The following is an 11,856-nucleotide window of genomic DNA, read 5'->3' as shown; positions in this document are numbered from 1 at the left end:
AAGTTATACTACAGGAATGTTATGGAATATGTGTGTTCTATAAGAAAAGAGCAGCAGAATGATTGCACAGGTAGCCAGAGAGACTTAGACAATCTATTCACTGAGAGCAGTGAATAGAACCAAGAGGACATTGTACACAGAAACGGCAACATTATAGGAGGAGTAAGTCTAGTAGACATGGCTCTTATCAAAAGTGGGATGATTCAGGCCAGTTTCAATGGTCTTGTAATGAATAAAGCCATCTTCACACAGAGAGAAGACTGTAGGGATTTAGTGTGGATCACAACAGTATTTTCACTTTTGTCGTTGTTTGAATTTTCTATTTTTGCTAATTTTTTTCCTTTTTGATATGATTTTTCTTGTGCAACATGATAATTGTGGAAATAGGTATAGAAGAACTACAAATATATATATATATATATATATATATATTGAATTACTTGCTATCCAGAAGAGGGTGTAAGGGGAAAGGAAGTTAAACATTGAAAACAACATTTTCCAAGAGTGAATGTTGAAAATATGTTTTGAAAATTTGAAAATAAAAAGCTTTCATGATAAAATATGATAATTAAAAATAAACAATGAAGGCAGCAGCAGCAGCATCATCCTTGGAAAATATTGAGGAGGCAATAGTTTAAACCCTTCAGAGAGAGGTTTTGGTGTACCACAACTTGAAGCAGAAGGGAGGAAGATACAGGTTGAAGGACTCTGAGACTATTCTGTATTTGCAGTAGTTGATGATCCATTTCTAGATTCCACCTTCGCTGTTGTCTGGTTCCAGGGTTCTCGCTTTTCCCAGAAGGGGGATAGTGGTCAGAGTTCCACTTCATTCAGCAGACTTCTTTTGAGCGTGTAGGCTTTGACATGACAAAGTACTTTGGAAAACATTTTGTCTCTGTTGTAGACCTGTTTGTTGTAAGCATTGAGATCTCTGCTCCAAAATCTTACCCTCTGAAGCAATAGTTCTCTACTGTGCTATAATGCTATCAAAGTTAATCAGGTTCCCGACTAGATCTCCTGCATCCACAAAACCTTCGTCTATCTGAGATGTTGAGAAATGATCCATTTCTTCGTCCTTCTCGGCTCTTTTCAATACCCCTCTTTGCAGCAGTCTTCGGACAATACCACCCACATTTGGGAGGCTTTTCCCCCTTCTTGCTCCTTTGAGATATGAAGAAATCGCCTCTAAATTGCTTCTGTATTTACCGAATAACCAAAATTCCTTGGCAAGAATGTCCACACCAGATGACCAGATGATTGAGATTTCAGGAGTGACTTGAGTTTTTCCATCAGCTTCTTCCACTATGCAAGGTCACATCCCTGTCACTGAAGTGCTGTATAAAGACTTCCCATACAAAACTTGAATCAAGTGGGAAGAGTCACGCGGGTCTCTCTTGGAGCAGCTCCTTCACTGAGTCAGTCAGTAGGTAAAGTCCATGGACTGGTGAATACTTCTCAGCTTCTTGTTTCCAAAAAGGGTTCAATCTGGGGGACGGTTCCCAGATGTCCTTCTCTGAGCTCCGAGTTGGCTCGAACCAGGACCGATTCATGCTCATCAAGAGGCTGCCCAGCCCTTGTTCCGGGTGGGGGAAGGAGGAGCGCGAGGAAGCTTCTGGGAACGGTTGGAGCAGCCACTTTCGTGGTCTGGGATCTAGTTCGGGGCCCCCTGGTCTCGCTCGCCGCCACTCTCCGTTTCTGGAGGAGGGGCCACCCACATCTCGGGCAACTCCGAGTCTCTGGGACTTGTCCCGCAAGCTGGGGCTCAGGAGACTGGGAGGCTGAACTCAGCAGATCAGCCCGGGAGAAGGTCCATAGTCAGACGCGAAGGAACAGATCTGGCAGAAAAGGACACTTCCCTTCCTGGGCCTGGCAGCAGGGGAGAAGACAAGTGGCGGGATTGTCTGCACAGCAGCCTGAAAGGTAACATAGAAGCTGGAGGTGGCTGCTGGAGAGAAACTGACAGTCCACTTTCCCAGGCTGGAAATGATAGGAAGAAGCAACCACAGCAACTTAATAGGCAAAAGAACAAGGGTCAGGGTCCCCAGATGAAGACTGCTCTCAAGGAAAAGGGCACTCTTACCTTTCGTCTGCAACTGTGTGGCAGACTGTCCAAAGTGGGGGGAAGAAAGGGCCTTTCCCAAGTAATGACAACTGCAGTTCCAGCTTAGCGAGCTCCAATTTATTTCTGAAATCCCAAACTGATCAGAACTAGTGCCCGAGCCCAGTTTACTGAGCCTGCCAAGGGCTGTGCCGCAACTCCCAGCCACTGAGGTCCAGGTGCCTTCAGTCCTTCTGATAACCGCCTTTCAAGTGAAACCCTTCCTTGGAGTCCAGTTGTGAGGGGAGCCCATCGGGCTGGTGATGTCTCAATGTTTAGGGCTTTGGACATTTGAGAGGACTGAGCTGGGATCTGTTTCCAAACAGAGCTAGCGAATTAGGCTTTCATCTGGATAGAGCAGCTGCCTGATGAGAGCGGGCGGGCAGCCTTTGGGTTTGTGTGCTCCCCTGCCCACCACTGTCCTGTGGCGAGGAGAGGGATGGCGGCGCTCTGAGAAGGCAGTTTGAAAGCCCTCACTGGAATGTTTGGACTTGATGGCAGCTGCTCTCAATTGAATTTGACTTGAAGTCCTGGCTTGAATTGTAAAGGGGGATTTATGACAGAGAGGCATAGGCTATTTTGACAGAAAGAAATTGAAGTATTAGTCGTTTATAGGCAAAACCAGTAGTGCAGTGAACATGTGATGTGAGGTCGCAGCAGGCTGGTTATTTTGGGGGAACAAGCTGAAGTCATTGAGATTTCAGTGTGACCGCGGGAAAGGACTGGTTGAACATCAGGCAGCTCTAATCTAACTGCTGACTATTGTAATGGAACGATCACGGAATGGCAAACGGCCACATGGAATGTGAGCTTCTGGAACAGATGCTTGATAGGAATCCCTCCTTGGCTAGGAGTGAGTTAACGTTGGGGAAGGAGGGGGATGCTCATCAGTAAGGGGGTGCCAGAATCAGGAGGACTTAGGCGTGATGAAGGCACACAGGGAAGGGCCCAGATTTGGGAGGGCAGAAGACATGGACTGCCCTTTGCCTGCCTCACCCCTTAGTGGTTACTGGCTTTTATAGAGGAGATAAGTCTGATTTTCTAGAGACATTCCTTCTTTATTAGTTGCTCCAAGGTCAGGAACTGCCTGGGAGCAGTACCTTACTTAGGGACACATATGCGGACAGACAGAAGTGGGGGGGGAGTTTTTTTAGTCAGGAAAATGTACCAAAAACCTTCTTAAAGAAACTGGAATCTTTGTTCAGTGTTTGACATATTGACCTACTGTGAAGAGCTTTCAAAATACATCAAGGTGCTGAAAAAAATGAAAATTCATCTGGCCTCAAATAGAGGACTTCTGTAAGAGTCCCAAACTGGGGCAAGCTTATATATGGCCTAGCAAATGGGAGAGCCCTGTTACAGAAATCTAAAATTTGTAGCATACAAAATTTTTTCCTGGCCTTTTCTTCAAAAAGAACACTTTTAATTCAAAATTGTTAAATGTAGGACAGACCATGGACTGGGCTAAGACATGGCCTGGTTTTAAAGGAGAATCAAATATTTTTATTTATTTATTTATTTTTTAATTTTTTTTTTATTTATTTATTTATTTGTTTGTTTGTTTATTTGTTTATTTTTTTAAAGAAGCAGTATCCTTGCATCAAGTTCATAGTCAGTGCTTATACATGTTTGATTTGGTTCTGAATTGTATTCCAAGAGATGATTTTGGCATTTAGGAAATAAATCAGAACTGTGCAAGGCTCAGAACAGAGGTCTTATTTTGAACCCATAAAGGGATGTTTGGATAAGATACAATTTAAAATGTCCTAATGAATTTTTTCAAAAACAAAACAAAAAAGGGAGCTAAAAAGATGATTTGCATTAAATTACAGTCTTTTACCAAAGGGTCCTTCCTCAAACAAAAAACCAGGTGTTCCCTTTGGCTTTTTTAATCAATATTTTAAACAAAAGGAAATTATGAAAGGATGACCTTAAAAAGGGGGGTGCATTTGTAAGATTGTGCAGTTAGGATCCTTATGAGCAATGATTTTTTTAAATCTCCATTAGTAACCCAAAAATAAGTAAAGGGGAAAGAAATAGAATTTAAGAGCAGTAACTTGTCTAAGACAATTTGGACTGTACAAAATGGGGCAGCTCCCTCCATGTTTCTATTTTGCTTTATAAAATTGTTTGATATATTGATTGCATTGTATTTTTCTCCAAGGAAACGTATACCTTAACAACAGATGTCCTAATACAATTGCAATTCAAACAAATTTTGCAAAATACTTATATCTGTATATGAGATGGAAACAAAATTGAAAATAAAAAGAAGTCTTCCCAGTGATCCCCTTTCAGGCATACTCCAGAAATTTTGTTCACTAGGGATTTTTAAATAATATGGACTTCTCTTAAAGTAACTTCCAGAACAGATAGCAGGTATGAACTATCTCCTTCTCTCAGTCAATAAGTTCTTCACATCTCCCCATTACATCAATAGCTTCTTGTAAAATTCTCTCAATATTAGCTTTGTCACTTAAGTTCCAAAGCACCCCTTGAACCAGCTGCCTACTTTGTGACACTAGATACATTGTTGTATCCTAAAATCATAAAAATTCATGAAAGATACCACTTTTGGCTTTCATACACATAATCATACATGCAGCGTTGTAGATTTCATCTGTATTTCATTTTAACTCATGAGTAGCTTTGCAATAGTTAACTTTGACTGATCTGACTTTTAAAGAAAACCAAACTAGCGAATCCAAATGATCAGTTATACCTTCAAATCAAATGAAAAAAATTATCCATATAGTTTTGAAAAATGAATTGAAGTTCTCAGCGTAGCCTGCCCATAGTGATGAATATTGCTTCACTGTTCCTATATCTCAGCTTCATAACATAAGCAATGACATCTATTTAGTTTTCTTGAATAAAATTGTCCCCTCCACCCCTCCCCCTCACTGACTTTAAAGATTTATTCAGTTTCCTCACTTATGCTAATGCAGGAGAATTGTACATTTATCTGCTGGAGAGTTTTACTAATCAAAGAATTTGGAGAGTGGACCTGAAAGAGAACCTCAACTAAAGACTGCAGTTAAAGACTAAAAGGAATCGGAATGAGCACTCATATGCACCCAAAGCAAACTGAGAGCCTCTCCTCTTTATGGGAGAGGCTTTTGAACCATAGCATTCCTACCAGGTAAATGTAGTTAGTTAAAGGAACTAATGAATAATCTGAATCCATAGAATTGGCAGCAGATGAAATAGAGGGAATTCAATGACCCTCAAAATAGCCAAAGTGGAAGAACTGCTTCTGTAATTTAAATAAAAAAAAAAAAAAAAAACAACTGGAGGGAATGCTTCAATATATAGCTTTTCCACAAATTCCTCTAATCTTGATACTCTCTTTATTTTCTTTTTCCAGAATTGCCTCTATTATTTTTGAGGCTTTAAACTCTTGAGAAAACCATATGATGAAGAAATCCAGGGCAGCTTTGGAAATCACAGGAAAAACAATCCTCCTAGCCTATACTGCAGACATCTATCTCAAATGTTCCAAATTTTACATGATGACAAAATTCTCAGAGTGGTTTCCCAGCTGATCTTTGCAAGGATAGAGTTCCTCCCTTGATTCTTCTCACAGCAATGGCACTGGGCTCCAATTTTCACTAGCCAGGACAGGCAGAAGATTCGCTGTTTCTAGATCTGAAGAAGGGAAAATATGTTTCATAATTCTTCCATTCTCTACATAGCTAAATCAATAACTCCACATGACAAGAAGAAATTGAGGGCTTTTATAGAATAATTTGAGCTTGTGAATGCATTTATTATCCATGAACTATGTTTTCTAAGGGAAGGAATCTAATGGCTATTGCTTCTGAAAAAACCTAAAAGCATTTTCAATTTTTAATCTGAAATGGTAACATTTGATTCTAATTAGTGTTATCAATGGATATCATAGTTTGAGGACTGCCTGGATCTCTAGAGGCTCTCAAGTATAAGGAAGTACAGCTCTGCAAATATTTGCCCACAGTATCTTCACTGAAGCACTGGAAATTGCTGGTTGAAGTCTACGCTGAAAAACCTGATGACATTTTTGTTTTGTTTTGTTTTGTTTTCTGATTTCTCATACTGGGGCAAAAATGATTGCACCATGAGCCACTATGTCCCATCATTGGGACAATGATCTCTCATTGTAAAGAGCACAGAAAAAAATACACCTCAACATTTTGATTATATCAAAAGAAAGGAAATTTGGGGATTTTCTGTGATTGCCTTGCTGGAAAAGTCTCATGCCCTTTGAAGTGACTTGAGGTGGGAGGAAGTTGAAAGGTTAAGGAAAGTAGGAGGATGAAGACTCCACTGCTTCATAGTGCTTGTACTTCATATTTTCCACTGACCACTTTGAGAAAAATTTTAAAAGCTCTAGTACTTTAATGATACAGCCCAAGAAACCTCTATAAAGGAGCCTTTCTTCCCTCCATTACTGTCTATCTGGTGAAGCAGTTGCCAGCCATCAATAAGAGACAAGTCCAGTGGATAATTCATGTTAAAAGACTGCAACCAATTGTGAACATCTTTTGTAGTCCAATCATATATGGTTGGGTTCTTATAGTGGGTAGGTTTCTAGGAACTTCCAGGTCAAGGATGAGGCTCATGGTGGCATCAGATCTAAAAAACCTTATGTTAGAGCTGGATGTGACCCTTTAAAGAAAATATTTGGGAAAGAGGGGTCCATTGAGCCAAGTTGGCTGAGAATAGACTGGTCTTTGTTTGAGCTCTTCCTGTTTTCCCTCAGATCAACATTAGATCAAGGCTATAAACAGATTTTTGCAGTGACACAACCTGAAAATATTTCAAATTACCAGCAGAAGGTATTTTGGAAGAACTTCAGGAAAGGTCTGTCTCAATATGGCATGGGGGGTGAGAGCCAACTGAGCAGAGGAGCAAAGCAAGGATTCATGGTGGAGTGGCCTCCAGTCCAGGGAACTCTACAAGGAGGGTCTTAGGCAAAATACAGCAATTTTGTCAACTTTGTTTTGATTTGGAAGCCAGTGGAGCATCAGACTAGCTGTGAGACCTCCATTGCAACTACAAACCACAGAGAGCAAACTCTCAATCTCCAGCATAATCCTAAATGTGGATCACAACATAGTATTTTTTTCTCATCTTCATTTTTTTTTATTTTTTCTCTTTTTTATTTATTTTTTTTATTTGCAAAACATATGCAACGATAATATTTCCACATAGACCCTTCCAATTTTTGCTACCCTTATCCCCATTTCCTCCCCTAGATGGTATGAATTTCAATATATGTTAAAAAATAGAGGTTAAATCCAATATATGATATGTGTATATATATATATATATATATATATATATATATATATATATATATATATATATATATATATATATATATATATATATATATATATTCATACAATTATCTTGATGCACAAGAACATGCAGATCAAAAAAATAAGAAAGAAAAATAAAATAAAATTCATGGAAATGACAACAAGAAGTATGAAAATGCTATGTTATGATCCATACTCAGATCCCACAGTCCTTTCTCTGGTTATAGATGGCTCTCATCATCACAAGGTCATTACAACTGTCCTGTCCTGAATCATCTGTGTTGAAAAGAGCCACATCTTAAGAATCAGTACTTGACAGATGGCCATTGTCTCATTACTGGGTTTGAAAGAAATCTAGCTCAGTGAATAGAGCACCAGCCCCTGAGTCAGGAGGACTTGAGTTCAAATCTAGCCTCAGACACTTAATACTTCCTAATTGTGTGACCCTGGGCAAGTCACTGAAGCCAGATTGCTAAAATAAAAAAAAAGAAAAGAAAAGAAAAATCTCAGCCGTAACATAAGAAAAAGTAAAGTTAGTATAAATCTCTCATTGGCAGAGAGGCTATGGAATACGTAAACTTAACATTGTATATTCTTTTCAGTTTGGTAATTTTTGCTGAACTTTTTTTATAAAGCATATATGTATAAGTATGTTTACCTATTTAGTAATGTATGTGTGTATGCATGTTTCATTGAATTGCAGGGAGCTGGCTCAGGGTTTAAAGTGTAGTAATAAATTTGAGAATGGCCATTTTATAAATAATATTTCAATAATTCTCCCCTCCAATAGTGATGAATTTCACTGAATTCTCTTTCATATTGTTGAAACTAGTAAAGGTGATTTGTTTAAGTAATAATCCTTTTGGGAGCAGTGACTATCATATTATTTCCACTATTTAAAAGTTTAAAAATTTCCCCCCATCCAGAATTCTTTTTTTTTTTTAATTTTTATCATTTTTTTAAAATTCATTTTTCCAGATTATCCCCTCCCTCCCTTCACTCCCTCCCCCCGATGACAGTTAATCCCATACATTTTACATGTGTTACAATATAACCTAGATACAATATATGTGTGTAAATACCATTTTCTTGTTGTACATTAATGATTAGCTTCCGAAGGCATAAGTAACCTGGGTAGATAGACAGTAGTGCTAACAATTTACATTCACTTCCCAGTGTTCCTTCTCTGGGTATAGTTATTTCTGTCCATCATTGATCAACTGGAAGTGAGTTGGATCTTCTTTATGTTGAAGATTTCCACTTCCATCAGAATATATCCTCATACAGTATTGTTGTTGAAGTGTATAGTGATCTTCTGGTTCTGCTCATTTCACTCAGCATCAGTTGATGTAAGTCTCTCCAAGCCTCTCTGTATTCCTCCTGCTGGTCATTTCTTACAGAGCAATAATATTCCATAACCTTCATATACCACAATTTACCCAAGCATTCTCCAATTGATGGACATCCATTCAACTTCCAGTTTCTAGCTACAACAAAAAGAGCTGCCACAAACATTTTGGTACATACAGGTCCCTTTTCCGCTCTTCAGTATTTCTTTGGGATATAATCCTAATAACAGCAATGCTGGGTCAAAGGATATTGAAAGTTTGATAACGTTTTGGGCACAGTTCCAAATTGTTCTCCAGAATGGCTGGATTCTTTCACAACTCCACCAACAATGTATCAGTGTCCCAGTTTTCCCACATCCCCTCCAACATTCATCATTATTTGTTCCTGTCATCTTAGCCAATCTGACAGGTTTGTAGTGGTATCTCAGAGTTGTCTTAATTTGCATTTCTCTGATCAGTAGTGATTTGAAACACTCTTTCATATGAGTGGAAATTGTTTTAATTTCATCATCTGAGAATTGTCTGTTCATATCCCTTGACCATTTATCAATTGGAGAATGGTTTGGTTTCCTATAAATCAAGGTCACTTCTCTATATATTTTGGAAATGAGACCTTTCTCAGAACCTTTCCTTTTAAAAATATTTCCCCAATTTGTTACTTCCCTTCTAATCTTATTTGCATTAGTATTGTTTGTACAGAAACTTTTTAGTTTGATGTAATCAAAATCTTCTATTTTGTGATCAATAATGATCTCTAGTTCTCCTCTGGTCATAAATTCCTTCCTCCTCCACAAGTCTGAGAGGTAGATTATCCTCTGTTCCTCTAATCTATTTATTATCTCCCTCTTTATGCCTAAATCATGGACCCATTTTGATCTTATCTTGGTATATGGTGTTAAGTGTGGATCCATATCTAATTTCTGCCATACTAATTTCCAGTTTTCCCAACAGTTTTTTCTGAATAATGAATTTTTATCCCTAATGTTGGAATCTTTGGGTTTGTCAAAGATTAGATTGCTATAGATGTACCCTTTTTTGTCCTTTGTATCTAATCTGTTCCACTGATCTACCGGTCTATTTCTTAGCCAATACCAAATGGTTTTGGTGACTGCTGCTATATAATATAGCTTTAGATCAGGTACACTTAGACCACCTTCCTCTGAGTTTTTTTTCATTAGTTCCCTTGCAATTCTTGACCTTTTATTCTTCCATATGAATTTTGTTGTTATTTTTTCTAGGTCATTAAAATAGTTTCTTGGGAGTCTGATTGGTATAGCACTAAATAAATAGATTAGTTTGGGGAGTATTGTCATCTTTATTATATTCGCTCGGCCTATCCAAGAGCACTGAATGTCTTTCCAATTATTTAAATCTGATTTTATTTTTGTGGCAAGTGTTTTGTAATTTTTCTCATATAATTCCTGACTTTTCTTTGGTAGATGGATTCCCAAATATTTTATACTATCAACATTTGTTTGGAATGGAATTTCTCTTTGTATCTCTTGCTGTTGCATTTTGTTAGTGATATATAAAAATGCCGAGGATTTATGTGGATTTATTTTGTATCCTGCCACTTTGCTGAAATTTTGAATTATTTCTAGTAGCTTTTTAGCAGAGTCTTTGGGGTTCTCTAAGTATACCATCATGTCATCTGCAAAAAGTGATAGTTTAATTTCCTCATTTCCTACTCTAATTCCTTGAATCTCTTTCTCGGCTCTTATTGCCGAGGCTAGCGTTTCTAGTACTATATTGAATAGTAATGGTGATAGTGGGCAACCTTGTTTCACTCCTGATCTTACTGGGAAAGGTTGCAGTTTATTTCTATTGCATATTATGCTTACTGACGGTCTTAAATATATGCTCCTGATTATTCTAAGGCATAATCCATTTATTCCTATACTCTCAAGAGTTTTTAGTAGGAATGGATGTTGGATTTTGTCAAATGCTTTTTCTGCATCTATTGAGATGATCATATGTTTTTTATTAATTTGATTATTAATATGGTCAATTATACTAATAGTTTTCCTAATATTAAACCAGCCCTGCATTGCTGGTATGAATCCTACTTGATTATAGTGTATTATCCTGGGGATGATTTTCTGAAGTCTTTTTGCTAATATCTTATTTAAGATTTTAGCATCAATATTCATTAAGGAAATTGGTCTATAATTTTCTTTCTCAGTTTTCGATCGACCTGGTTTAGGTATCAGTACCATGTCTGTGTCATAAAAGGAGTTTGGTAGGACTCCTTCATTCCCTATTTTTTCAAATAGTTTATATAGCATTGGGGCTAATTGTTCTTTAAATGTTTGGTAGAATTCACATGTAAATCCATCTGGTCCAGGGAATTTTTTTCCTGGGGAATTGATTAATAGCTTGTTCTATTTCTTTTTTCTGAAATGGGACTATTTAAGCAATTTATTTCCTCCTCTGTTAATCTCGGAACCCTATATTTTTGGAGGAAGTCATCCATTTCACTTAAGTTTTCAAATTTATTGGCATAAAGTTGGGCAAAGTAATTCCTTATTAGTTCTCTAATTTCCTCTTCATTGGTGGAAAGATCCCCCTTTTCATTTGTAAGACTAACAATTTCATTTTCCTCTTTCTTTTTTCTGATGAGATTTACCAAAGGTTTATCTATTTTATTGGCTTTTTCATAAAGCCAACTCTTGGTTTTATTTATTAATTCAATAGTTTTTTTTTTTTTAACTTTCAATATTATTGATTTCTCCTTTTAATCTTTGTATTTCCAGCTTAATTTTTGGTTGGGGGTTTTTAATTTAGTCTTTTTCTAGCCTTTTAAGTTGCAAGCCCAATTCGTTAATCTTCTCTTTCTCTATTTTCTTCAAATAAGCCTCTAAAGATATAACATTTCCCCTTATTACTGCTTTAGCTGCATCCCACAGATTTTGGTATGATGTCCCATCATTGTCATTATCTTGGGTGAAATTATTGTTTCTATAATTTGCTCTTTCACCCAGTTATTCTTTAAGATGAGATTATTCAGTTTCCAATTACTTTTTGGTCTATTTATCCCTAACTTTTTACTGAATGTAGCTTTTATTGCATTGTGTTCTCCTTCCTACATTTAATTTTGAGTTGTTTA

The 11,856-nt window shown here is 37.4% G+C and overlaps 1 long non-coding RNA gene across 1 annotated transcript; it reads left to right on the top strand.

Moving 5' to 3' along the window:
• Positions 1-455: 455 nt before the first annotated feature.
• On the top strand, positions 456-6,615 carry LOC141562234 (uncharacterized). The gene is made up of 2 exons (XR_012488187.1): positions 456-1,920; positions 5,466-6,615. It is a non-coding gene; the product is annotated as an uncharacterized LOC141562234 (long non-coding RNA).
• The last annotated feature ends 5,241 nt before the right edge of the window (positions 6,616-11,856 follow it).

The sequence above is a fragment of the Sminthopsis crassicaudata genome, chromosome 3, assembly GCF_048593235.1.
Source record: "Sminthopsis crassicaudata isolate SCR6 chromosome 3, ASM4859323v1, whole genome shotgun sequence".
NCBI lineage: Eukaryota > Metazoa > Chordata > Mammalia > Dasyuromorphia > Dasyuridae > Sminthopsis > Sminthopsis crassicaudata.
This window is presented reverse-complemented; position numbering and strand designations above follow the sequence as displayed.